This window comes from Dendrobates tinctorius, unplaced genomic scaffold, assembly GCF_039654945.1.
Source record: "Dendrobates tinctorius isolate UK_male_01 unplaced genomic scaffold, ASM3965494v1 ptg000007l, whole genome shotgun sequence".
NCBI classification, from domain to species: domain Eukaryota; kingdom Metazoa; phylum Chordata; class Amphibia; order Anura; family Dendrobatidae; genus Dendrobates; species Dendrobates tinctorius.
The window spans coordinates 42631310-42637309 of NW_027361675.1; the positions used below are offsets into that span (position 1 = coordinate 42631310).

Below are 6000 nucleotides of genomic sequence, written 5' to 3' on the forward strand. Positions count from 1 at the left end.
CCAGACCACATTATCACTACATAGTGCTCGAATAATACCTCATACAAGGAACAAATACCACCATACCAAGGCCGGACCACATATTACCACCACATAGTTAGACTCCATAGACTCCAGGTGACAGTCCAAATTAACAATAGCCCATAAGTATGGATAACCATAAGATGTTAGAGGAAGGACCGAAAGCCAGAAGACTCACCAAAGATGTAGGGGACACCGGAAGAGACCCCGGACCGGGTATAAACGCCCCAATGCACATTTCTCGTGCACAAGGCACCGCTTTCTCAAGGGTGTCCCCTACATCTTTGGTGAGTCTTCTGGCTTTCGGTCCTCCATCTAACCTCTTATGGTTATCCATACTTATGGGCTATTGTTAATTTGGACCGTCATCTGGAGTCCTCCCTCATGCATTTAATTTACCAAAAGCACTTGCACTTTTTATTATCTCTATGTTTATATGTTATTTATGCATGAAAGGGCACCGTAATTCCCCTGTGACGCACCCGGACTATCTTGCTGCAGTTTTGTGATGTCTACATTTATGCATCTGCTATTATGTATATTTTGATTAACTATCTAATAAAGCGCAACTAATATTTTTATATCAATCACCTAGTATCTCTCTTTTCTCCTGATGGCACAGGACTCTTCTCTGTAGAAAATAACACATTTATCTTGAGCACATTCCGCAAATTTTCCCCAACATCTACACTACACCAGATGAAGAAAAAAAGTGACCCTATTGCCCTGCACAGTAACAGGACCTCTCCACCCCCACACTGAAAACAGTATGCTCTAAAATAATATCCTTAAATTAGCCCCTACAGTAATAATATCCCACATTCTAGACCCTACGTGTCCTCCTATTGTGCCTCATGTCTCTCCATACTGCCAACATGTCTCTTCATATCACCACCATAGTCATACATTATAGTATAATGCACCCCTATATTAATGCATCCCCATAGTAGTATGATGCACCCCATAGTCATACATTATAGTATAATGCACCCTCATAGTCATAATAGTATAATGCACCCCCATAGCAGTATAATGCACCCTCATAGTAGTATAATGCACCCCCATAATATAATGCACCCCCATAGTAGTATAATGCTTCCCCATAGTAGTATAATGCACCCTAATAGTGCGAGTTTACAAAAAAAGAAAAGAAGTTTCTCCTTACCTGGCCAAGGACCAGCGGTGTCCTTTGCTAGATTCATTTGAGGCATGGACTGTCCTTCTCAGCAAAGTGCGCGCTGACGTCAGCTGCTAGCCTGTGATTGGCTGGCAGCTTTTAACTGTTGCCATGCGGGAAGAATCTCCTTCACAGCAACAGATTTTAATTGAACATCTGAGAATGCAAGATCAGTTACTGAAGAGGCAGGATCCTGCCGCTGAGGCCCAGTGAGCAGAAGAGAGGGGGCCCGCTGCGGGCTGGGCCCCATACGCTAGTAAGGGAAGTAATGCCCTGATGGCAGCCTTGATCCACTAGTGATTGTAGTACAGTAATGATAAACTTTTGAAACATTTCTAAAAAGATATGAATAATGAATTTAGATAAAATATCTGGACAACCAAAACAATGTCCATAATGACAAACTAAAAAAGAACAAACAAAAAGGGCTCAAATTGAATAATGAATAAGGCACAAATAAAAAAAAAAAAAAAAAAAGCCAATATTAGAACAGTTGTTGTGTTTTTTGTTTTTTTTTGTTTTCTTTGCAGGCATTGATGAACTTTCCTATGGATGTTCCATTAAGGCTATATATACAGTAACTCTTTGCTATTTTTTAGTTGCTTGAATTTGTTAAAGGAGGGCTCTTTCACCTCCAAATCTGCATAGATGGGATTAGTTGTTGAACATGGTATTTCAAGTATTGCTAGCTATCAGCTGATTATTATGGGTCAGACTACTGAAACCTTTATCAATCAATCCTTATCACAAAAAAATCCTGACAATTCTGTGCCACATTAGAGCAGATGATTTTTGCAAGGGACCTACACTCTTGCTAATGAAGGGGGAGGTCAGTTTTATATGTTTTCAATATTTTAATAGGAATAGTTTTTTGCAGTGTTAGAATTATATGTTTATATTGCAATGCAGTGTCTGTTTATCTCTGCTGTTCAAATTACACTTGGAATATAGCAGTCCATTTTGCTTCTGCAAAAAGTAAAAGAGAATTACATGCTGTATTGCTTACAAGAGTTAGAGTACTTGCTCATCTCAGCCATGACAAAATGATACAAGATCTTTAGCTGCAGAGACGCAGTGCTCATAGATGCCAAAATCAACCTCAGTGTGCTGCCAAGAAAAAAACAGCAAGATGCTAAAGTACAGCAATCACAACTACGGTACCTTAAATATGCATCTAATTTATTGTATGCTCTTTTACTAAAGTCTGCACAACAGCCACCAGCCCGTGCATGTTGTATTTGTGCAGAAAGCAGTATAATATTATATATCATTTTGATAATACAATACTACAAAACAGTTTTATTTCAGAAGTTAGTGGTGTAGGTTTCATATGTGAAAAGGTGTTAGCATTACAAAATAAAACAAATATTTTCTCTATACTCTAACAGCATCATAGAGAGAGAGGATCTGTCCCCAGGAAGCCTACTGAATAAAAATCTTGAACCTTTCCGTAAGCCTAAGTGTGGTGTCCTGTTCCTGTAAGGAAAACCTACAGCCCTGCACTACAGAGTGTGACAAGGATGGAATTGGTCTTTTTTGTTTTCTTACCTTGGTAAGTTTCTCTTGTGGTATGGCAAGAGGCGTCCCCATGGATGGAGCAGGCAGGCCCAGAAGAATCATGGAATCCGGTTCACCTGGGGTATCTCTGTCTCAGCCTTGCTTTCTAGGCAGTTGCTGGAAAGGGGGGAAGTTGCGTGGTTGGCCGCCTCTAGATTTTGAAGTCGGGGCCGGATCTGATGCGACAAACAGATGTGTGCATTTGTGACTAGTCCCTCTTGGGTCAGTAAGCGAGACCTGATGTGATGCTCCAGTGCATCCACACGTAATTTTGCTGTATGCAAGACTTGGCACATGCCAGAATCACTGGATACCTGGAAATAGTCTATCTTCGATTAGAGTAGCACTCACACTCCTGGTTTTAAAAAGGATATTGCTGACTACATTGGTGGAGGTTGCTCTACAGGAGCCTGGAAGCTGTGATTCAGTATGTATGGACCAGTGATGCCTACTAGTGATATAGCAGATGACCCTAACCCATTTCCTAGCACGGTAGTTCCGCACAGGATGGGGTATCATACAATCATGCAGTTGCTGATTGTTTTATTTGTATATTTTAACGGATAGGCTAGGAAGACTTTGTATCTGAGTAAAATTAAGGAATGTTCCTTGTGTAGAGGGAAATTGCCCAATTTTTTATCATGAATGGCTTTGTCGCACGTGTGTTGATGGTGGGCCTTACTGGGGAAGGCTGCAGATTAAAAAAAAAAAAGATTTTTCCCTCCTTTTACTAATACTGTTTGACTTTTTTTTTACTCCAATGTTTGTTTCTATCCCCCTTATTGGAAGATTAGTAGAACAATTAGCCTGAGATCCTGACCAAGCATTTCTTCCTCCCACAGACTGGCCGGCAGCAAGTCCCACTGATCTGAAAGGAAACGCAACCTTCCCCCTACCCGGAGCCTTGCATTATGGCTGCTTTGGTTTACCCTCTCTGTCTGTTTTAGGCTTATTAAGCAGGAATCCTCTGTTTTGAGTTCTACTCTTTTTCCAACTATGGCTGCCGTTCCCGGCATCCTCCATCTGATCTCTATCAGAAGAATGTTTCATCTTACAAAATGAAAAGGACACTCTAATTGTACCCTATTTGCACTACTTTATACATAATAGGAATATTGTAATATGTTTGGTGCTACAACTCCATTCCTGTCTATGAGTGCTTAGTTGCTTGATTTGTATGCTGTTCATAAAGTTAGAACAAAAAAAACTCCCAGAGGCTCACAGAGGAAGAGCATGTGACTGTAATTTCTGTTTTTCTGTGTATGAGAGAAGAAGCCTGCTGTAGATGATGCACAGAGAAAAAATGATTTATTCCTGATCTATTAAGCTTATCATATATTGTTCCTGATTGTTCCTGAATAAAGAAGCTCTGTTGTTACACGCTTGGAGAGTATCCCGAATAATCAGCTTGCCAACAGGTTATGGGCCCAGAATGACACAGAACCCCAGAGTAATACAGCAACAGAAGCCTAGAGGAGCAAAAGCAGCAGAGAGCAACAGAGATATCCACTAGCAGCAATCCTGTCAAGTTCAGTGCCAAGCCTCACTAACCAGAACTACCATTCCTGGAAATTCAAGGTGAAGATGCTGCTCATAAGCGAAGGTACGTGGATGTATACTCAGGAACAAGTGCCTCATCCATTACCAGATTGGCTAGAGAAGCTTCAGAAAGCACAAAGCATGATCTCCCTCAGTGTAGATGATAATCAGATTGTGCATATATGCAAGTGTGCGACAGAAAGTACATAAAAAATAAAATCTCAGCAATAAGCTTTATCTCATGAGAAAGGTGTTTCTGTCTAAGCTACTGTAAGTGATGGACAAAATATGCCAGACTATAGAAGAAACATCCTATAGATTGTGGAGCACCTCAGGGGTATTGGAGAAGAAATTAAAGATTTTCATGTTGCTACACTTCTATTAAGTGGTCTTCCAGAGAGTTATGACACACTCGTGACTGCACTAGATGCACGGCCGGATGATGAGCTGACACTAGAGTATGTTAAAGGCAAACTTGTGGATGAATTCAAGAGAAAAATGCGGCATGCAAGCAGCAGTAATGAATCCAGAGCAAAAACAGCTTTTAAGATACAGGATGCATGTGTTGAAACTGGATTTAATGCCAGTACAGGCCCATCTGCAAAGCATATATGGTGTATAGATTCTGGTGTAAGCAGTCATATGAAAAATAACAAGGATTTCTTCTCTGACTTTGATAAAAGCAAGTCAGTCACTATATGACTTCAGAAGGAGTAGGAGACAGCTACCTCCACTGTTCAGTTTCCTCAGCACAAACCAGAAAGGTCCCAAAAAAGGATGTTCTCTAAGTTCCCAGCCTTGAAAGCAATCTATCAGTAAAGAAGCTCACGCAACAGGGGAATGTAGTTACTTTAAGAGCTAACAGCTGCATCATCTCAAAGAAGGGTCACATGTTGTGAATTCGTTCTCTGACTTTCCTCTGGTGATTACTGAAGGTAGTGGAGCTGGTCAGATTGACAGAGGGGTTGCGAGATCTCTTTCTGGACTCCCTCTGGTGGTTACTGGAGGTAGTGGAGCTGATCTAATTGACAGAGGCTTGCCACCTGATGATGAGGAAGACGATTGGAGATCTGGGGTTTCTGATTGGGATTTAATACAGCTGACTCCCTCTATCCCTGCTGGTGATTTTCTTCCTGTGCCTTCTGCGGTCTGATGTCTCCTGCTCTTTCCCTGCATGGTTCAGCTACATGGTTCATATGCTATTCTGTTTGCATTTGATCTGGTTTGTCTATCTCTGCTTTGTGCGGGTCAGCCAGCTCCGGCTGGGGCTGTGCTGAATCACCGCCCATATGTTACTGCATGTGCCAGTTTGTTTTGTCCCCTGTTATATTTGTCTCTTTTTGCTTTGCTTTCAAAATATACCAGAGTGCTGATATAGTGGGGGCGAAGTCGTGCGACTTCAGTGTTTTTTGTGCATCAGACGTGTTGGACTTTTTGCAGGGTTTTTTGCATGATTGCAGACAGTGTCTTTCCTTTCCTGTCCTGTCTAGTCAGTGTGGGCCCCGTGATTTGCTCAGTCTATTTTTCTGCCTGCGTTTGTGTTTTCATCTTGTCTTGTCGAGGTAGCTATTTTGGGAGGGCTAAATTAACCCTTCACGGTAGAGCCAGTGATATCCAAATTATTCCAGTGTTGCTAGCAACTCAAATGACCACACAGAGACGGGGTCTCTGTACGGGAGGATCGAGGCAGATCACCAAGCCCCTTT

At 41.6% G+C, this 6000-nt stretch overlaps 1 long non-coding RNA gene across 1 annotated transcript in view; it reads left to right on the top strand.

Annotated features, from left to right (window-relative positions):
• The window catches only part of LOC141088061 (uncharacterized), a 38034-nt gene extending 33313 nt beyond the window's left edge, over nt 1-4721 (top strand). The window contains exons 2-3 of the long non-coding RNA XR_012231829.1: nt 2587-2750; nt 3598-4721. This is a non-coding gene — a long non-coding RNA (uncharacterized lncRNA). The remainder of the gene's footprint in view (nt 1-2586; nt 2751-3597) is intronic.
• Nucleotides 4722-6000: the final 1279 nt, after the last annotated feature.